Source organism: Oryctolagus cuniculus, chromosome Y (assembly GCF_051225735.1).
Source record: "Oryctolagus cuniculus isolate XC-2025 breed Fujian yellow rabbit chromosome Y, ASM5122573v1, whole genome shotgun sequence".
In the NCBI taxonomy this organism is placed as follows: domain Eukaryota; kingdom Metazoa; phylum Chordata; class Mammalia; order Lagomorpha; family Leporidae; genus Oryctolagus; species Oryctolagus cuniculus.
Window position 1 is genome coordinate 15930414 of NC_142889.1, and position 23965 is coordinate 15954378.

Sequence of the window (23965 nt, forward strand, 5' to 3'; positions counted from 1 at the left end):
GAGAAATAACTTCTTCAGTGTATTGGAGTAGGAGAGTATAGGGGGATCACTTGCCATATTGTTTCAAATAATTATTTAACATTAGTTTTATCATATTGGAGGAAAATTCTTACATCATTGTGTGTTCTGAACACAATAATAAAATGAACCACATATGTTCTTCAACAAATTCTGGCTGCTAGGTTATTACAGAATTCTCTGGTGATATGTTTACACATGTGGTGCCACTGCAAAGAAGGTAATAGTGGGGCTTTCAGCCTGGTAAGTGTCCTCTGACCTTTTATATTTTGACAGAAGGAACTTGAGTTGGTTGTCTGCATTTAGTGTCTAAAGCACATACATACAATGAAATGAATGTTCTTTATTTTTGGAAGTTTTCTGTAAGTATCATGTGGATAAATACCAACATATCTGAGATCCTGAAAAATCTCACTTCACCTCTATTTCTATTTCTCTAGACTTATTCTCTAAGGGAAAGTAAACAAGGAGTAGTGGAGTGAAGAGAGATGAAAACCTCAATTTCTGAGACTAGGAAAATAAACTACACATGAATGTTTTCTTTAGAAAATTCACTTGTAATGCTTGAAACAGTATTTTAAAAATTAGGTTCTGTTTCTGATAATAATTCCTTCTTGAAATCACTTTGTAGACCTTTCATTAAGTTATCCAGAAAAAAAAATACTTACAAATTGTCCTACTATTATATAAGGCACCATATTATGAACACTAAAATTCACACACAGAAACATATGCATATAGATATACATATATACTATGAAATTTTGTATAAGCACATGACACCAAATTAAGTAATAATTTAAAATGCTGTGTCATTGTTGCCTGGTGATTAAAAAATATATGATATTTTTCATACAGTTCAATGTAATCTGTCTAAATAACACATCTCACAAAGGAGCAATATTGTATTTACATGGTTTAATGTGACATAGACATTAATGACCTATTCATAATTTTATCATGAACTTCAGTACAATTACACAAAGAATGTATGAAAGCATATTCATTGTACACTACTTTGTGACAAAATATTCTTAACATTAAAATATTTATTATTTATTTTAAAGATAGATTTAATTATTTGAAAGACAGAGTTACAGATATGCAGAGCCAGAGAAAGAGAGAGAGGGGAAGGTCTTCTATCCACTGGTTCACTTCCCAGATGGCCACAATGGCTGGATCTTCACCAATCCAAAGCCAAAAGTCAGGATCTTCTTCCAGGTCTCCCATGTGGGTTCAGGGGCCCAAGGACTTGGGCCAATTTTCATTGGTTTCCCAGGCCATAGCAGAGAGCTGGTTCAGAAATGGAGTGGCCAGGACTCAAAATGGTGCCCATATGGGATGCCAGCACTGCAAGCAGTGGCTTTACCCACTATTCCACAGTGCTGGACCCTCAACACTAAAATCTTACCATGGAATCTTACATTGAAAATATAATTGAGCAAATTACTTTGTCAATATTGTTAAGCCATATTGACCATATTGGCACTATATATATTTTCAAAATTATATTTAATTTGGATGTCACAGTGATGTGTTGCCAATAGAACAATGCATTTGTTGTTTCAGATCATTCAGTAGATCCATTAGCAAAGGTGATAGTAATAATGATACTTCTGGAATCTCAAGGAGAAATTTAAATATTATTACACAGGACATTGCTTGTTAATATAATATTATCAAAATAAAGAGTTTATTAAAAGAGAAAAAGTCCATTGCTGGCAGATTTCGTAGTTCATCAGATTTATCTACACTAAATATAATTTGGAAAACAGATGTTGACAGGGTGAGAACTGATTCCCACTCTGGTAAGGCCACCTGGCATAGCCACGGTGGCTGTTGCTCAACAGAATGGCAGGAGACAGGGGCAGCACCATGGTGCAGCAGGTTAAGCTGCCTCCAATAATGTGAGCATCCCCTGACTGGTGGTTTGATTCTCAGCTGATCCACTTCTGATTCTGCTCTCTGACAATGTACTTAGGAAGTCAGCAGAAGATGGCCCAATGTTAGAGACATGGATGGATTTCCAGGTGTCTGGCTTCATTCTGATGTCAGAACCAGGCCATTGTGGCAATTTGGGCAGGAAACGAGTCGATGGAAGTGAAGGCTCACTTCCCCCAACCCCATTTCTCTCTCCGCCCCTCTCCATCTCTCCATATCCCTCTTTTTTCCACTTGATCAGTTTTTCTGATTTTCAAATAAATAGATATTTGTAAAAATAATTCCTCTGAGTTCTCCAGTTTTGACTAAATTTAATAAAATAAATGAGAGTTGTCACTCCCTCTCTTCGTGGAGGAACGACACAAGACCCTGCGCTGTTCTTTTGTCTGCTTGGCCCTCCCCGGGTTGGCTACAGACCCTTCCACCTCCGTGGAAGGGCGGTTCCCCCTGGCCACTTTCCCCACTTCCGCGGGGGAGCGGCACACCGCCAGCTGGCTCTCTCGGGGGCTGCTTAGATGTTCCTGGTGCATGTTGTCTCTCTCCTCCTTTATAGTCCTCTTCCACCAATCCCAACTCTGCTACCCACACACCGAGTACGCTGCTCTCCTCCAATCAGGAGCAGCTCCTACAGCTTGTCAAGTTGGTGAAAGGCAGCTGGGTAGAAGCTGTTTACTCCTCTCCCAGCACCATATTGTGGGAGAGCAGATGCATAGAATAAGTCTTAATTTGAGTAACTTAGTCTAGTCTGAGTTGCTCCCCACAGAGAGTGGAGACAGGCTGTTGTTTGACAGAGAAGAGCACTGGCATGAAATTTTAGGGAGTTCACCAGTGTGTGGAAGTACACCACAAACACCTCAGGATGATCAACAACAACCACAAGGAAGCACTTTAGGTTTGGGCTATAGGCTCTCTGACCTGTCCCATGACATCTTTTGAATGATTAACCAGGACAGGGGCAGATACCATTGCAACATCATACAGGGCTGCATTGTCCTTCAATCATTGATGGGTGTATTCAGACACTGCTATATGGATCAGGATCGCAGGATTCAGGTGTCTTATCAACAGTACCTTCCTATGGTCCTCAGAATAGTATAACACCACCCTTTTGTGAATAGTAACACATCTATGCAAGAAACACTGAAATGCTGGGGCCAGTGCTGTGGCTTAGCAGGTACAACCACCACCTGCAGTGCGGGCATCTGATATGGGTGCCACTTCAAGTCCCGGCTGCTCCACTTCCAAGCCAGTTCTCTGCTATGGCCTGGGAAAACTGTAGAAGATGGTCCAAGGCCTTGGGCCCCTGCACTTATGTGGGAGATCTGGAAGAATCTCCTGGCTCCTAGCTCCTAGCTCCTGGCTTCAGATTGACACAGTTCCAACTTTTGTGGCCATTTGGGGAGGGGACCAATGGATGGAAGACCTCTACACTTCTCTCTCTCTCTCTCTCTCTCTCTCTCTCTCTCTGCCTCTCTTTCTCTCTGTATAAATTTTTGAATAAATGCTGAAATTCCAAATATCTTACTTTAATGAAACAGAATAGAGACACTAGATTTTATATAGATTTTTAAAAGATTTATTTATTGATTTGAAAGTTGCAGTTACACAGAGGGAGAAAGAGAGGCAGAGGCAGAGAGAGAGAGAGAGAGAGAGAGAGAGAGAGAGAGATATCGTCTATCTGCTCTTTCACTCCCCAATTGTCCACAACAGCCTGAGCTGCACCGATCTGAAGCCTGGAGCAAGGAGCTCCTTCCAAGTCTCACAAGTGGGTGCAGGGGCAAAAGGGCTTGAGCCATCTTCTACTGCTTTCCCAGGCCACAGCAGAGAGCTGGATTGGAAGTGGAGCAGCCAGGACTCGAACCATTGACCATATGGGATGCCTGCACTGCAGGCAGTGGCTTTACCCCCTAGGCCACAGCGTCAACCTTAGATTTTATATAGTTTATATCTTAGGACTTGTCTTAAATGTGTGGATAATTGATTTATGTTTTGTCATTTTAGCATTATCATTATAATGTAAAAATTGCAGTTGTGAGAGACAGAGAGAAAGGTCTTCCTTTTCTGTTGGTTCACCCCGAAAATGGCTGTTGCGGCTGGCGCACTGTGCTGATCCAAAGACAGGAGCCAGATGCTTCTCCTGGTCTCCCATGCAGGTGCAGGGCCCAAGCACTTGGGGCATCCTCCATTGCACTCCCAGGCCACAGCAGAGAGCTGGACTGGAAGAGGAGCAACTGGGACAGAATCTGGCACCCTGACTGGGACTAGAACCCAGAATTTCAGCGCCACAGGCAGAGGATTAGTCTATTGATCCGTGGCTCTGGCCCACAATGAAGTAATATTTACTAAGTGAAAAATTACTTGAATTCTTCCTAAGACTTACATGGTCATCTAGATTCAGGCAGCTAAAAGATGCAATGCAGTCTACCCCACTGCAAAAGAAAAAAAAAAAATTATCCAGAACACACTTTAGTCAAACTATGAAACATAAAGGAAAAGGAGAGAATTCCAGATACAGTAACAGACAGTGTCATCTTTGTCATGTTTAATATAAAGGAAAAGAAGCAAGTTTGTCAGTAGAAATCATAGAGGCCAGAAGAGATCGGGGCAATATATTCCATATTTGAAAAGAAAAACCAAAAACACTGAACCATGAATATTATATCCAGCAAAGATATCCTTTAGAAATGGAGGCAAAAAACAAAAACAAAAACTATTTCATAGGCATATAATAACAGAGAATTCTACACCACTAGACAGGCTTATAAGAAATTCTGAAGGAAGGCCTATATTAGAAGTAACGATAAAGACACATAACACTACCAAATTCACCAACAGTGCTGATACCATCAGCAACCAATCAGCTTAATGGCAGGTGGTAGATCCTATCAAAACATACTAAACTTGAATGTAAATGGGTTAAATTTTCCATTCAAATCATTCTGTTTGGCTGAATGGATTAAAATTAAAAAGACCCAACTCTACACTGACTACATGAAACTAACTTCACAAGTAAAGAAACAGATGGACTAAAAGTGAAAGCCTGGAATTTGATAGACCAAGCAAATGGAAACCAAAAATAAGTGAGAGTAGCAATATTCATATTAAATAAAAATAGCATATTAAATCAAAATAACATATAAAACCAAAAAATTATATTGTCACAAACTATAGAAAGAGTCTAAGAAAGATATTTCATACTGATAAAAAGGTTTACGTCCCAAGAGGGTATAGCAATCATTGATATCTATTCACCTAGCACAACACCACCAAAAGATATACAGTAACTATTATTTGACCTAAAAGGAGAGATGGACTCCAATACAGGAATAGTGGGCAACTTCAATGCCACACTGTTATCAGTAGATAGATAAACCAGACATAAATTCAATAAAGATATATCAGAGTTGAACCATAATAAGCAAATGGATCAGCTACAGATGTAGTTACAGAAGTAACTGGGTGTAGTTTCATCTGACAGCTTCAGAAAGCACATTTTCTCATCAACACATGGAGGATTTTTATTTTACTATCATTTCACATTTTAGACCTCAAATAAAATCTCACTAAAATTCAAAAGAATGAAATAATCCCATATAGCTTCTCAGACCACAAAGGAATAAAACTAGAAATCAGTAAGAAAAATAGAATATTTACAAATTAAACAGCATGCTATTGAATAGCCAGAGTCACTGAATGAATTAAAAAAATAAAAAATGCTCTTGAAATAAATGACAATTAAAATGCATCCTATCAAATCCTGTGGGATACCGCCAAGGCAATGCTAAGAAGAAAGTTTGTAACAATAAGTACTTATATTAAAAATTGGTAAAGACCAGAAATAAGTGACTGAATCATACAGCTCTTGAACTTAGTAAAAAAAAAAAAAAATCCAACGCAAAAGTGAGATAAGATGTCATAAAAATTTTTAGTTTAGCAGTTTAGCAGAGTGTTCCTGTACTTTGTGATTTGGGAACCAGCCAACCTTTCCCTGGCCTGAAACAGCCCCATTGCTTGCTTCCCATGAACAGAGCCTGGACTGAGTGCTCAGGAGAAGTGGACTGAGACACCTGTGCCTCTCCCACAAGGCTGTGGCAAAACCCGACTCAGGGTCAATGAGTCCCTCTGGGAGTGGCTGGAACTCTCTTTGGGAAGAGGATCTTGGTTCATTCAGTAAATATTGCTTTAGGGAGGGGCTGGATACAGTGGCAGGGCGGTCCCCAGCCTTTGTGCAGTAACAGCACATTTTTAAAGAACAATTTCTGACTGACCAGGTGATGCCTCACTTGAACTACCTGTGCTGATACCACTGGGTAAGTGGAGAAGCTAAAGCTCTGAGTGGTGGTAGGTCTCCCACCTTGTGAAGGGCAGGGCTGAGAAGGGGAAGCGGGGCATGGGGTTGCAGGATTTGCAGCTCCTCTCCACACCTTCAGATGGTTCAGGGGTCACAATTTCTTTCTTCATGACCTTGCCCTGGCCTACAATTTCTTTCTTCATGACCTTGCCCTGGCCTAAGTTTACTGGGCAAGAATGTCACCTCCTCCTGCTCAATTTTAGTATTAGTTCATTTAAAATTTTATGTCCCCATGGCTATGCTTGTCTCTTTGTTAAAAAAAAAAAAAAACTGAAACAGAATAAACAAGATGTGGCTATGAAAAAAATTGAAACTAAAAAAAATATTATAAAAGATCAACACAACCAAAAACTGTTATTTTTAAAGAAGATAAACCTAATACACAAACTTTTATATAGATTAACAAATAGAAATAGATAAAATAAAACAAAATTGTATATAGAGAAGGAGATATTATAGCTGATATCACAGAAATAGAAAGAACCATATTGAATAAATGCATGCTAAATCTTAAATAAAGGGATAAATTCCTAGTTCTATATATTATATCAAAAATAATTTTTTTAAAATTTAAAGCTTTTTAAAATTTTTGGAAGGTGGAATCACAGAGTGAGGGAGAGGCAACAAAGAGATCAATCTATCCACTTGTTCATTCCCCAAAGGACCTCAATGACCAGAGCTGAGATAGGCAAAAGCCTGGGATTCCATCTGAGTCTCCCACATGGTTGGCAGGGGTCCAGCTACTTGGTCCATCATTCTCTGCCTTTTCAGGTACATAAGCAGGGGGCTGTGTTGGAAGCAGAATAATGGTGACCTGAACAGGCACTCTAGTATGAAGTGTCAGCATCACAACAGTAGCTTAATCTGCCGAGCCACATGCTGGCCCTCATGGTTGGATTTTAACCCAGGGGGTAACATCATCAGGTCAAAAGTTTTTGGGAAAATATCAGAGAATATCCAAAAGTCTGAACAATGTTTCAGGAGGCAGGGCTGCAGGGAACACTGTTCAAAGATTACTGCAGTAATCCTAGGGGTACGTAGTAGTAACCTGAACTTGGGTAAAGACATAGGAGAGAGTCGAATCAACAAAAGACCAGGAATGTCACCCTTACTGAGAATAGTACCCTGGGAATTATATTAACTCCTGGGTTACAGTATATAATATTTTCAATTCAATTTAATTTTAAGGTATATTTCTGAGATAGCATTGTAACATATTAGTACTTGATAAACAGTGCTAAGCAGTGTATGAAGATATTCTTAGAATTACAGGATATGTAAAAATGTCATATATTCATGCATTGGAATTATGTTTACAATTAATTTCAAGTTGTTCAATCAGCAATATAGGGGGCCAGCACTGGGGCGCAGTGGGTTAAAGCTGCGGCCTGCAGCACCGACATCCCATATGGGTGCCAGTTCATGTAATGGCTGCTCCAGTTCCAATCCAGCTCTCTGCTATGGCCTGGGAAAGCAGTAGAAAGTGGCCCAGGTTCTTGGTCCCCTGCACCCACTCACATGGGAGACCCAGAAGAAGCTTCTGGTTCCTGGCTTCAAATCAGCTCAGCTCTGGCCATTGCAGTCAATTGGGGAGTGAACCAGCAGATGAAAGACCTCTGTCTCTCTCTCTCACTCTATCTTTCTCTGTAACTCTGTCTTTCAAACAAAAAAATGAATATTAAAAAATAGCAATACAGAAATTTTAGAATAAGGCCACTCAATCCTCTCAGGTTGCTTCATGTGACTGAATGATAGCATGGACATCTGTAAAAATTATTCTAGTTGTAACTTTTAAAAATTCTTGTACTGTATTCTTAAAAGTACAGAAGAACTAATTCTTTTTTATGAGGAAAGCCAGGAGTACTTGTTAATAGAGCCAATTTCTTGTCAAATGATAATGTCTTAATCACTCTTTCAAACTAAATCCCTTTGCAATACAAAAGATTTTTCACTTTTCCTTTTCTATTTCAAATTTATATTTTTGTTTTTGAAAAAAGACTGTTTATTTTCATCTACTTGAAAAGCAGAGCAAGACAGAGAAAAGAAATAGAGACATCTTTTTTCTGCTGATATACTCCGTAAATTACCACACATTTCAAGGTTGGACAATCCACAATCAGGAGAAGGACGATTGAGCTAGGAACTCCATCTGTGACTCCCATGTGGTAGGAAGAAGCCCAATTGGTCCATCATCTGCGGCTTCGCAGGGTGCTTTGGCAGAAAGATGGATGGGAAGATGGGTTGCCAGGACATGGATCAGCACTCCAATACTAATGTGGGAATCCCAAGAGGTGGTTTAATCCACTGTGCCACACTAGCCCCTACCTTACACTCTTGCAATATATCACTTTGTTGAGAGAAGCCAGTTGGCCATCCTTTATAAGACACATAGTATGTTATGCAAGTCATAGAATTTTGTTGTGAGGACTAAAATGAATTTAGCAAATTTATACTGCTTAATAATAATCATTTCATGGGATGTCCTGCAATGAAACTAAATATTTTACAACTAGTTTTCAGTACCCAGAGATGCTTGTCTTTATTGAAAATATCTTTAAGGGTGGGCATTTGGCTTAGTGGCTAAGACACCACTTGGTATAATTCTATCCCATATTAGAGCACCTGGGTTCAAATCCTGGGGTCCACTTCTGTTTTCTGTTTCCTGAATGACAGATTGTGGTCCAAGTACTTGAATCCCTGCCACTGCTGTGGGGGACTCAGATTGAGTTCCTGGCTTCTGGCTTTGTCTTAGTTCATAACTAAATGTTGCAGGCATTTGGAAAGTGTATTAATGGGTAGACGAGATATCTCAGTCTCTCTTTCTCTGCCTTTCAAATAAAAAATGAATTTTAAAAATATCAAACTTTTATTTCTTTCTATCAAACATTATGAATTACTTTGTTTTTCCTTTTGCTTTGACAATCAGAAAGCTGAATCTAAATTCAATCATATGTTCAGTTAGTATGAGTGCAATAATTTTCTTTGTCCCTGAATATCACTCTTTCTAGTTTAATCCCCATTGTATAACATTATTGCACTTTGAGTTACCTAGAAACTATCACTAGGAAAAACATTAAATTACAAATTGATTTTCAAATGCAGATATTCTATTTAAACAGATAGTATTTTAACCATTCTAATTTTAATTTTACCATACCATTTTTGTATTTTATTTTCACATTTTAGCTTTTTAATTTTATTTGCTCATTTTAATTTTTGTCTGTGCTTCCTTGAATCTTTACTCAGAAACAAGTTCTGGACCCTGAGTTGTGGATACTTTAGTCTAAACCGTAAGTTATTTCTCTCCACATGAATTCCCTGTAATGTATACAGTGTATAAAATGAAACATGTAATTAAACTAAGGGAAACAATCAATTTTGTTCAATCACTTCTCACCTGTCAGTGAAGTCTATACAAGGGATTATGATTAACTTGGACACCGACTGAGGTTTAGGCTTTGCTTCTGCTGCTCTGAAAGGCAGCCAGGGTGCTTCTCCCTCTCAGGGGAGGAGGGCCTGTGGGAGCTGGGCGCCCAGTGTTCCTGGTCACAGGAGAGCGGCCTCAGCCACTGTTCCTGAGCAGCGGAGCTGCTGCCCTCAGACTTCCTCACTCATGCTGGCAGCCTTATCCTTGTCGGGAGGAGGTAGCTGGGCTGTGATTTTATCCCATTCACCATCTCTCACCCAGCGGAGGAGCTCAAGAGACATGCACCCCCTTCAATGGGGAGGTAAGACCTCTTTCATGGCTGATCCTTCTAGCGGCTTTTCCCAGCATGGGAATCCTGAGGCAAGCCCAGGAGAGGAGCAAGCCCTGCCTCAAAGTCCCAGCACACAGGCTTCCTGTTCCCACAGAATTAACTCACAGTGACTGTAGCCAAGCAACGAGGTTAAACGGAAGTAGATGCACACCTGCAGAGGGCAGTCACTGCACATGCGCACGAAAGACCAGTGGCTGCCAATAATCAGTGCCTATGTTGGGTCCTCGCTTCTGAGTGATGGCCTTCCTTGCTTCCAAAATGGGTGGGCCCTAGTGACAGAAGGCAACATTTCCAGAAGTAAAATTCAGATCTGGAACTTCAGGAGGCTGAAGACCTTGTGCCTAATAAGTTTCCCTAAATTCTCTGTGCCTCTCTTTATCACTGAAGTACATGTCACTCTGTCCTAGGCAGTTTCTTTGGGAATTTAATAGCTGCAGCAAAACTGTGTTTTCATGACTTTAGACACTGGCCATATGTGTTACCAATTACGATTTTAGAAACAGAAATCAGTGCATATTTGTGTTATTTCAATTTTTATTATTTTTTATATATAGGAATCACCAAAGAAAAACATACAGTTAAATAAACTGTTTTCTAAATGGTAACAGAGGGTATAAATTTTAGTAAGACTATGTTGCTTCTCAAATGTTGCAATTTCGATCTGGAAAAATAGTTTGATTCAAAACCTTAGTATATTATAGAGCTAGAAACAGAATGTTTTAGGCAGCTCCTCCTTTCAACTCTTTCACAAGTCAGAAAAATAAGCTAAGTTTTCATCTAGAATACCATTCAATTTAGGGAAAAATTGTAATATGGGGCATACAGGTAAGAAAAATCAGTTAAGGAAACTTTTAAAAAATTGTTCAGTAAGAAATGTAGGAGGTAGAAAAGAGACATTTTGATACAAAATTTGATATTGAAGACTTACAAAATAGATAAGTACAGTTTGAAAATGTTTCCCGTCACCATTTAGAAAGCAGCAAGCCTATTGAGAATAAACACAAATGAAAGGAAATTTCTTTGAAAAACACCAAAGATGAAATGAAGCAAAGAAATTAAGATTTGTTTAAAATATTCTCTCAAGTGCTTTATAGGTCTCCACGAAGAAATGGAGTTTAAACCTTTTAAGACAGTTTTGGATGTTGGCATTCTGGGTAAAAAGATACTACAGCATTATCTTGCCAGAAAAACATGCTTTTGAAAGACCAACCTGCCTTGATAATTCATTAGATAATTATTAAAGTTCTTGCAAAGTATAGAAAATGCACTAATGTTTCATAATATAATACTTAATCATAATGGTAGAAATAATGTTATAACTAACTTCTATTCAGATAAGTGACTAACTCAAAACGTATGTTAGAAAATAATTTTATAGACTAAAATATGTAGAAATATAAGATATTCATAAAAATTATAATTGAAATATGAACATTAAATCAGTAACTTTATAAATCATAATTATCTTTTGAGTTTGAAGATTGACATTTTATTACTATAATGGCACATAATATTTTGCTTTATCTTTATTGAGACATTATATAATACACTGACATTTCTTAAGTTTATTTGGGATGAACATCACCTTCAGCAAGAATTTTTATTAAATTTTTAATATTTTGGGGGGACTCGGCAAGATGGCGGAATAGGAAGGGAGCACACTGATAGTCTGGGGAGAGACAGTTTAATAAAAGTGGAGATACTGCAGGTTCAAGGAAGAGTAGGGGAGGAAACAGCAGAAGAAACTCTTCCGGAATGCGTGATTCACAGTGGACCTGTGTGGAGAGCGTGGGAGCCCACAGTTTGGGAAACCAGCCACAGACTCAACACACCAGCACTGCAACGCGAGGTGAGCCGAACCTCAATAGCCCGAGACACGGGTAGGCAAGTGGAGAGAGGAGACTAGAGGGAACAACCGCCAGGGGGGAAAAGTTCACCAGGCTAACTGGAAGAGAGAGAGAGTGAAAAAAAAAAAAAAGGTGACTGGTACGGACACGGGTTTCTCTCTCTCTGCTCACCTCTCAAAGGTGAGCAAGACAAAGAGCAGGCGCCGTCTTGGACATACATCATAAGCAGAGTGACCTCAGGTCTGCACCAGCCCTGAGCCTAGCAGAAAAACCTGACTCTGGGTGGGGCGAATTAACAGGAGATTAGGACCTAGTAAATTTGTGGTGCTACTGAACTGAGACTGTGAAAAAAGAAACGGAATACACGAGAGTACTCTCCAGAGACACTACAATTCCATAACTTTGGCAACACAGTGGGAGACTGAAGGAGAATCTGGCCCACTCTGAGGGCAGAACAGATTCCCTGTGTGGTCCTTGGGAAAGAGCTTCCAATCTGGCTCCTGTGGGTATATCATTTGCCTGCTAACTACCTCCAACTTCGTTCAGCTGTGCGGAATTACTTCCCTTTTGAATCAAAAAAAGAAAGAGAGAGAGATCTACCATGCCTAACCTGGGAGTGTCACCTTTGGCACACCAAACAGAGCCCTCAGGCCACACCCACCTGAAGCCTCTAAGGCTCCATCAAAAACAGACAGTCCACTTAATCTAGAGTCATAGTATAACAAGAAAAACCACCACAGTGAAGAAACCAAATATCTCCAATATGCCAAATAACAAACGCAAAAACCGAGGTAATAAAAACAAGGAAGTCACCATGACGCCCCCAAATGAAATAGACACCCCAATTCAAGATTATGAAGATGATGAGATAGAAGAAATGCAAGAAGCAGATCTCAAAAAATTGATAAGAACATTAAGAAGTTCTCAAAAACAAATTCTTGAACTACAGAAATCCTTAATGGACAAGATAGAACATCTCTCTCGTGAAAATGAAATTTTAAGGAAGAATCAAAATGAAATGAAACAACTAGTACAACAGGAAACTGTGATAGTGATGAGAAATCATAAGGAAGTGAAGAATTCAATAGATCAAATGAAAACCACAATAGAGAGCCTTACAAACAGAATGGGTGAAGCAGAAGAGAGAATATCGGACTTAGAAGATAGAGAACAGGAAAGGATACACTCAGACCAAAGAAAAGAAGAGGAAATTAGAAATCTAAAACATATTGTCAGGAATCTTCAGGATACTATTAAAAAAACCAACATCCGGGTTCTAGGAGTTCCTGAAGGCATGGAGAGGGAGAAAGGATTAGAAGGCCTTTTTAGTGAGATATTAGCAGAAAATTTCCCAGGTTTGGAGAAGGACAGAGAAATCCTAGTACAGGAAGCTCACAGAACCCCTAATAAACATGACCAAAAGAGATCCTCACCACGACACGTTGTAATTAAACTCTCCACAGTGAAACATACAGAAAAGATCCTAAAATGTGCAAGAGAGAAACGTCAGATTACTCTCAGAGGATCTCCAATCAGACTCACAGCTGACTTCTCATCAGAAACCCTACAAGCTAGGAGGGAATGGCGAGATATAGCCCAGGTACTAAGAGAGAACAACTGCCAGCCCAGAATATTATATCCTGCAAAGCTATCATTTGTGAATGAAGGTGAAATAAAGACTTTTCATAGCAAACAGAAATTGAAAGAATTTGTTGTCACTCATCCAGCCCTGCAAAAGATGCTTAAAGATGTGTTGCACACAGAAACACAGGAACACGGTCATCAATATGAAAGAAGGTAAAGGAAGGAAACCTCACAGCAAAAGATCACAGGGAATTCAAAGCATATATTAGAACTTATCTTTGGCAAATGGCAGGGCAAAGTTACCACTTATCATTAGTCACATTGAATGTGAATGGCCTGAACTGTCCAGTTAAAAGACACCGATTGGCTGATTGGGTTAAGAACAAAACCCATCTATTTGCTGCTTACCTGAAACACATCTTTCCAACAAAGATCCATACAGACTGAAAGTGAAAGGCTGGAAAAAGATATACCATGCCAACAGAAATGAAAAAAGAGTGGGCGTAGCCATCTTAATATCGGACAACATAAACTTTACCACAAAAACTGTTAAGAGAGACAAAGAGGGACACTATATCATGATTAAGGGATCAATACAACAAGAAGATATAACAATTATCAATGTATATGCACCTAACTACAGGGCACCGGTTTATCTAAAAGATTTATTAAGTGACTTAAAGGGAGACTTAGACCCCAATGCAATAGTACTGGGGGACTTCAATACTCCACTCTCAGAAATAGACAGATCAACAGGACAGAAGATCAAAAAGGATACAATAGATTTAAACGACACTATAGCCCAAATGGATCTCACAGATATATACAGAACTTTCAATCCTACAGCTAAAGATTTTACATTCTTCTCAGCAGTACATGGAACCTTCTCTAGGATTGACCACATACTAGGCCATAAAGCAAGTCTCAGCAAATTCAAAAGAATTAGAATCATACCATGCAGCTTCTCAGACCATAAAGGAATGGAGTTGGAAATTAGCAACTCAGGAATCCCTAGAGCATACGCAAACACATGGAGATTGAACAACATGCTCCTGAATGAACAATGGGTCATAGAAGAAATCAAAAGAGAAATCAAAAACTTTCTGGAAGTAAATGAGGATAACAGCACAACATACCAAAACTTATGGGACGCAGCAAAAGCAGTGTTAAGAGGAAAGTTTATACCAATAGGTGCCTACATCAAGAAATTGGAAAGGCACCAAATAGATGAGCTTTCAACTCACCTCAAGGATCTAGAAAACCTACAGCAAACCAGACCCAAATCTAGTAGGAGAAGAGAAATAATTAAAATCAGAGAAGAAATCAACAGGATTGAATACCAAAAAAAAAACATTACAAAAAATCAGCCAAACGAGGAGCTGGTTTTTTGAAAAAGTAAACAAAATTGACACCCCATTGGCCCAACTAACTAAAAAAAGAAAAGACCCAAATCAATAAAATCAGAAATGAAAAAGGAAACGTAACAACAGACACCACAGAAATAAAAAGAATCATCAGAAATTACTACAAGGACTTGTATGCCAGCAAACAGGGAAACCTATCAGAAATGGATAGATTCCTGGACACATGCAACCTACCTAAATTGAACCAGGAAGACATCGAAAACCTAAACAGACCCATAACTGAGACAGAAATTGAAACAGTAATAAAGGCCCTCCCAACAAAGAAAAGCCCAGGACCAGATGGATTCACTGCTGAATTCTACCAGACATTTAAAGAAGAACTGACTCTAATTCTTCTCAAACTATTCAGAATAATCGAAGAAGAGGGAATCCTCCCAAATTCTTTCTATGAAGCCAGCATCACATTAATTCCTAAGCTGGAAAAAGATGCAGCACTGAAAGAGAATTACAGACCAATATCCCTGATGAACATAGATGCAAAAATCCTCAATAAAATTCTGGCCAATAGAATGCAACAACACATTAGAAAGATCATCCACCCAGACCAAGAGGGATTTATCCCTGGTATGCAGGGATGGTTTAATGTGCGCAAGACATTCAATGTGATACACCACATTAACAGACTGCAGAAGAAAAACCATATGATTATCTCAATAGATGCCGAGAAAGCATTTGATAAAATACAACATCCGTTCATGATGAAAACTCTAGGCAAACTGGGTTTGGAAGGAACATTCCTCAATACAATCAAAGCAATCTATGAAAAAACCCACAGCCAACATCCTATTGAATGGGGAAAAGCTGGAAGAATTTCCACTGAGATCTGGTACTAGACAGGGATGCCCACTCTCACCACTGCTATTCAATATAGTTCTGGAAGTTCTAGCCAGAGCCATTAGGCAAAAAAAAAGAAATTAAAGGAATACAAATTGGGAAGGAAGAACTCAAACTATCCCTCTTTTCAGATGATATGATTCTTTATTTAGGGGACCCAAAGAACTCTACTAAGACACTATTGGAACTCATAGAAGAGTTTGGCAAAGTAGCAGGGTATAAAATCAATGCACAAAAATCAACAGCCTTTGTATACACAGACAATGCCATGGCTGAGGAAGAACTTCTAAGATCAATCCCATTCACAATAGCTACAAAAACAATCAAATACCTTGCAATAAACTTAACCAAGGATGTTCAAGATGTCTACGATGAGAATTATAAAACATTAAAGAAAGAAATAGAAGAGGATACCAAGAAATGGAGAAATCTTCCATGCTCATGGATTGGAAGAATCAATATCATCAAAATGTCCATTCTCCCAATAGCAATTTATAGATTCAATGCAATCCCAATCAAGATACTAAAGACCTTCTTCTCGGATCTGGAAAAATTGGTCCTGAAATTTATATGGAGGAACAAGAGACCTCGAATAGCTAAAGCAAAAACAAAGCCGGAGGCATCACAATACCAGATTTCAGGACATACTACAGGGCAGTTGTAATCAAAACAGCATGGTACTGGTACAGAAACAGATAGATAGACCAATGGAACAGAATTGAAACACCAGAAATGAATCCAAACATCTACAGCCAACTTATATTTGATCAAGGATCTAAAACCAATTCCTGGAGCAAGGACAGTCTATTCAATAAATGGTGCTGGGAAAACTGGATTTCCACGTGCAGAAGCATGAAGCAAGACCCATACCTTACACCTTACACAAAAATCCACTCAACATGGATTAAAGCCCTAAATCTACGTCCTGACACCATTAAGTTATTAGAGAACATTGGAGAAACCCTTCAAGATATTGGCACAGGCAAAGAATTTCTGGAAAAGACCCGGGAGGCACAGGCAGTCAAAGCCAAAATCAACTATTGGGATTGCATCAAATTGAGAAGTTTCTGTACTGCAAAAGAAACAGTCAGGAGAGTGAAGAGACAACCGACAGAATGGGAAAAAATATTTGCAAACTATGCAACAGATAAAGGGTTAATAACCAGAATCTACAAAGAGATCAAGAAACTCCACAAAACAAAACCAACAACCCACTTAAGAGATGGGCCAAGGACCTCAATAGACATTTTACAAAAGAGGAAATCCAAATGGCCAACAGGCATATGAAAAAATGTTCAAGGTCAATAGCAATCAGGGAAATACAAATCAAAACCACAATGAGGTTTCACCTCACCCCGGTTAGAATGGCTCACATACAGAAATCTACCAACAGCAGATGCTGGCGAGGATGTGGGGAAAAAGGGATACTAACCCACTGTTGGTGGGAATGCAAACTGGTCAAGCCACTATGGAAGTCAGTCTGGAGATTCCTCAGAAACATGAATATAGCAGTAACGTTCGACCCAGCCATCCCATTCCTTGGAATTTACCTAAAGGAATTTAAATTGGCAAACAAAAAAGCAGTCTGCACCCTAATGTTTATTGCAGCACAATTCACAATAGCCAAGATCTGGAACCAATCTAAATGCCCATCAACGGTAGACTGGATAGAGAAATTATGGGATATGTACTCTTTAGAATACTATACAGCAGTAAGAAACAACGAAATCCAGTCAGTTGCAACAAAATGGAGGAATCTGGAACACATCATGCTGAGTGAAATAAGCCAGTCCCAAAGGGACAAATACCATATGTTCTCCCTGATCAGTGACAACTGACTGAACACAAAAAAGGAAACCTGTTGAAGTGAAATGGTCACTATGAGAAATGGTGACTTGATCAGCATAGCCCTGACTGTTAATGAACAACTTAATACATTATCACTCTTAGTAGTATTTTTTGTCTGTTCTACTTAATATGACGGGTTTAATTCTGTAATTAATACACAGTTATTCTTAAGTGTTGAAATTTAACTGAAATGTGATCCCTGTTAAACATAAGAGTGGGAATAAGAGAGGGAAGAGATGTATAATTTGGGACATGCTCAAGCTGACTTGCCCCAAATGGTAGAGTTAGAAGCATACCAGGGGACTCGAATTTAATCCTATCAAGGTGGCATGTACCAATGCCATCTCACTAGTCCAAGTGATCAATTTCTGTTCACAATTGATCATAATGAAAGGACTAAGAGTCAAAGGGAGCACATAAACAAGTCTAGTACCTGATAATACTAACTGATAGAATAAATAAAGGGGAGAGTGATCCAACATGGGAAGCGAGATACTCAGCGGACTCATAGAATGGCGGATGTCCTAAACAGCACTCTGGCCTCAGAATCAGCTCTAAAAGCATTGCAATCTGGCTGAAAAGCCCATGAGAGTATTTCAGGCATGGAAAACCAAGACACTCTGGCAAAAAAAAAAAAAAAAAACCTAAATGAAAGATCTCTGTGAGTGAGATGCCAGTGGAAAGAACAGGTCTTCAAAGAAGGAGGTACCTTTCTCTGAAGGGAGGAGAGAACCTCCACTTTGACTATGACCTTGTCTGAACAAGCTAAGAGTCGGAGAACTCAAGGGGCTTCCATAGCCTTGGAAACTCATGACTGTTGCATAGGGAGATTACTGATGCCATAGACAGGAGTGTCAATTGGTAAAGTCAACAACAGGAGTCACTGTGCACTTACTCCTCATGTAGGATCTCTGTCCTTAATGTGCTGTACATTGAGACTTAATGCTACAACGAGTACTCAAACAGTATATTTCACTTTGTGTTTCTATGGGGGTGCAAACTGTTGAAAGCTTTACTTAATGTATACTAAACTGATCTTCTGTAAAAAAAAAAAAAGAAGAAGAAGAAATTATCAATTCTGAACTTGACTCTCACTGGGATTAAACATGACAATAGGTCTTATCTGATTTCATCATCATTTAAAAGATCATCTATTATTTTTCACTTTATGTTTCTGTGTGTTAGCAAACTGTTGAAATCTTTACTTAATGTATGCTAAACTGATCTTCTGTATATAAAGAGAATCAAAAATGAATCTTGATGTGAATGGAAGGGGACAGGGAATGGGAGAGGGGAGGGTTGTGGGTGGGAGGGACGTTATGGGGGGAAGCCATTGTAATCCATAAGCTGTACTTTGGAAATTTATATTCATTAAATAAAAGTTAAAAAAAACAAAAGCAAAAAAAATTTTAATTTTTTTTCAAAATGAAGTTACATGTTTAATAATAATAATATCAGATCTGTACATAAGTTTAACAAATGAAAAGTTACTATGTAACAAAGAAGAGCATAGTTTGTTTCCCATTATAACTCCCTGTATTTTCACACTATCATAACTGTAAATTCCCTTTTTCAGTCCCCTCTGCTCACTCTGCTGTGGCATGACATGACTCTGTCTTCATGTGACTGAGCTGGCTCATTCTTATTTCTAGCATAGCTCCTCCTGTCAGCTGTGTCATCCTACTGCATGATGGAAACTGGCATAAGAGGGATGGTGACCTAAACTAATATCTAAAGACAGATCAGAACCCATGGCCTCCTCAGCCCAAAACCACTGTAAGTACTGATGAGCATGAGAATATCTTATTGTTAAAATTGTCTCTGACCAAGTTAGCTGAATGGTGACTATCACTTGAAATGTGGCTGCCTGGTCACCAGGGTTCTAAGTTCTATCATGTTCTATCACTAAGGAAATGATAACACCTTTACTCCCCTTACCTGATCCATCTCCTCTAATAGGAAAACCCCCAAGAATCCTCCATTGATTTCCCAGGCACATTAGCAGGGAGTTGGATTAGAAGTGGAGCAGCTAGGACTTGAATTGGTGCCCTTAAGTGATGCCAGCCCTGCAGGCCAGGGCTTTAACCCACTCAACAGCACTGGCCCCTAATGGTTCTTTTTGGCTTTTCTGTCTCCCATGTTTTCATTAAAATGGTATTTTACTCTTATACAAAAGAAGAATATTTAAAAAAATAGCATTCTACCACTACCTGTATTATAGATAAGCATGTAGCTAAAATTTCTTTTAAAAGTATGTATAAAATTCAAAACCTAAACCATATCCCCATGAATCGTTCATTCATCAATTAATTTAAACTTTTAAACTATATTCTTTTTTTTTTTGACAGGCAGAGTGGACAGTGAAAGAGAGACAGAGAGAAAGGTCTTCCTTTGCCGTTGGTTCACCCTCCAATGGCCGCCATGGCTAGCGCGCTGTGGCCGGCGCACCACGCTGATCCGATGGCAGGAGCCAGGAGCCAGGTGCTTTTCCTGGTCTCCCATGGGGTGCAGGGCCCAAGCACCTGGGCCATCCTCCACTGCACTCCCTGGCCACAGCAGAGAGCTGGCCTGGAAGAGGGGCAACCGGGACAGAATCCAGCACCCCGACCGGGACTAGAACCCGGTGTGCCAGCGCCGCAAGGCGGAGGATCAGCCTAGTGAGCCACAGCGCCGGCTAAACTATGTTCTTAATACCTGTATTCTTTCCCATGCTAATACTTCCTACCTAAGAATTGACTCATATAGACTCATTTAATTTACTCTAAAGTTGGATTTATTTTAATCGCAGCATTATAAGTATGTAGCAAGCTAATATATAGGTAGCAAGTAGATAATCTCTTTGGAAATCTTCAAAGTGTACTAGATAAAATGAAAACCCATTAACCGTATGAACAAAACATTATTGTCCAAGTATCTGGACTTCAATAGCAGATATACCTATATTAGAATTCCAGTTCTGTTAATGACATCTTGAGTGCTTCCAGACAATATCATGTCACTTTCTAATCTTCATCATCTGTTTCAGAAATCATGATAATAGAAACATATAGAGTGTTAGTGAAAATTCAATGATGTAAGTAACATTTACCAATCTCAGTGCCTGACACAAATTCATGGCTCATTCATTGAAGATTTTTAGGTGTAATCCATTTGAGATTACTTCTGAACTTAATACAGCAGAATGGGAGGTCCAAGATGGCTGAATAGAGATAAGATGTGCTGATTTTGACCACAGGAAGATAGCAGAAAGAGGGTGAAGTAACTGCATTTCCAGGACAGAGTTTAAGAGAAGTTTGCAGTGGAAATCCTATGGAAAGTAGGAAGACTCTGTGGAGCATGGACAGTACAAATACATAACAGTGGGTGGGACACCATGGGGAGACTCTCACAGCTGGATCTGGAGGAGACATCTTCTTGGAGCTAGGTGAACTCTATCTGTGATATCCTGTGTCACTGGTGATTTTGCTGAGGGAGAACCATGTGGACAGCATTGACATTGAGTCAGGCCTGGTGAGATAGTGAGGGGCAGTTTTCCCACCTTACCCTGTGACAGGAGAGCACACTGATTTCCTCCCACTCCCCCACAAGGGTGACTGGTGACTAGCAGGAAGAAAGTGCCATCTTATTAAGGTGAATAAGGCTGCTGCAGCTCACATGTGCATGATTAGGTTTTATTTACTTATTTATTTATTTATTTTTATTTAAGGAATACAACTTCATGCATTTAATATATACAGATTTAGGAATGTGATGTTCTTCCTCCCACCTCCCTCCCATACTCCCACCTTTCTGCCTCCCCCCTCTTCCTTTCCCATTATTATTTTTTAAAGATTTATTTATTTATTGGAATGTCCGAGTTATACATAGAGGGAAGGAGAGGCAGAGAGAGAGAGAGGTCTTCCATCCATGGGTTCACTCCCCAGTTGGTTGCAACAGTTAGATCTGCACCATCCTTTCACTCTTAGCCCCTGGCAACCTGTAATATATTCTGTGCTTATGATTGAGTTTCATGGATTCCACAAATAAGTGGCATTTATATTTTTCTGTGTTAGGTCAAGAAGCCCAATGTCCACATTCATACTTTAGGATCCATGCTGTGACAAAATGTCAGAATTTCTTTTTTAAGGTTGAATGTCATCCCATTTTTTGTGTGTATCATTTTTTCTCTTTTCATGTGTTGACAGACAATGCAGCTATTTCCGTATCTTGTTCTTGTGAACAATGTTTACATGAACATGGATGTACAGATGTATCTTTGAGATAGTGATTTTATTTCTCTTGGATACAAATCCATTAGTGGGATTGCTTTGTCATTTGTTCCATTTTTAGAAGCACCTCAATAGTGTTTTCCATAGTGGATGTACCAGTTTACATACCTACAATTTATGTGTTCCATTTTCTCCACATCTGGTTCAATACTTGTTCTTTCTTCTTATTCTTTTTATTTTATTTATTTGACAGGTAGAGGTAGAGACAGTGAGAGAGAGAGACAGAGAGAAAGGTCTTCCTTCCATTGGTTCACTCCCCAAATGGTCACCATGCCCAGCACTGTGCTGATCCAAAGCTAGGAGCCATTTTGTGCTTCTTCTTAGAATCCCATGTGGGTGCAGGGGCCCAAGCACTTGAGCCATCCTCCACTGCCCTCCCAGGCCACAACAGAGAGCTGGACTGGAAGAAAAGCAACTGGGACTAGAAACCAACCCCCATGTGGGATGCTGGCACCACAGGTGGAGGATTAACCAAGTGAGCCACAGCACCAGCCCCTTTTTTCTTTTGATAATATCCATTTTTACATTTGTGAGGTGATAAGAATTGTAGTCTTGATGAACAGTGCTGAGCCCTTTTTTAAAAGATTTATTTATTTATTTATTTGAAAGACAGAGTTACACACACAGAGAAGGAAAGGCAGAAAGAGAGGTCTTCCATCCACTGATTCACTCCCCACTTGGCTGCAATGGTTACAGCTGTGCTGATTGAAGCCCGAAGCTAGGAGCTTCCTCCAGGTCTTTCCATGCAGGTGCAGGGGCCAAATGACTCAGGCCAACTTATCCTGCTTTACAAGGCCACAGTAGATAACTGGATTGGAAGTGGAGCAGCTGGGATTCAAAGCAGCGCCCATATGGGATGCTGGCACAGCAGGTGGAGGCTTTACTCACTACACCACATTGCCAGCCCCAATGCCATTATTATTTTTGAAAGATTTATTTATTTATTTGAAACACAGAGTTACAGAGAGGCAAAGGCAGAGAGAGAGAGAGAGAGAGAGAGAGAGAGAGAGAGAGAGACTTTCCATCTGCTTGCTCACCCTCCAGATGGATGCAAAAGTTAGAGCTACATAAATCTGAAGCAACAAGCAAGGAGCAGGAGCTTCTTCCAGGTCTCCCACATGGGTGCAGGGGACCAAGGAATTGAGCCATCCTCTACTGCTCTCCAAGGCCATAGCAGAGAGCTTGATTGGAAGTGGAACTTCTGAGATTCAAACCAGCACCCTTATGGAATGGCTTTCCAGGTGGTGGCTTACTTGCTACACCAAGCACCAGCCCTTCTATTCTTATTTTTTACAGAAATCAATTTTCAGTTAATTTTTATACTCATAAGACTGTCCCTATACTAAGTAGAAAGTTCACTGTTTAGTATGAAGAAAGAAGTAAAGAACAAAACAAAAAAAGCATTGTTCCCCAATAGTCAAGGCACATGCTGTTCAAAATTATCATTTCTCAAAGTGTCAGTTTCACTCCTATAGATAACATTTTAAGTATTCTGTTAGTTAACATAGATTAGAAAGACCATATGGTATTTGTCCTTTTGTGATTGGCTTATTTCACTAAGTATAATGGTTTCCAGTTGCATCCATTTTGTTTCAAATGACAAGATTATATTATTTTTTTACCACTGTGTAGTATTCCATAATGTATATATACCATAATTCTTTATCCAGTCTTGAGTTGATGGACATCTGGGTTGATTCTATATCTTAGCAACTTAAAATTTAGCTGAAATGAACATGAGTGTACAGAGAACTCTTTCATATGATTTAATTTCCTTTAGATAAATTCCCAGGAGTAGGGTGAATAGGTCATATGGTAGGTCTATATTCATCTTTCTGAGCTATCTCCATACTGTCTTCCAAAGTGGCAGTACCAGTTTTCATTCCCACCAACAATGGATTAAGGGACACTTTTCCCCACATTCTTGCCAGCATTTGTTGTTTGTTGATTTCTACATGCTAGTTATTCTAACAAGAGTGAGGTGAAACCATATTTGGTTTTGATTTGCATTTCCCTGATGGCTAGCAAGCCTGAACATTTTTTTCATTTGTCTATTAGCCATTTGAATTTCCTCTCTTGAAATTCAAAAATT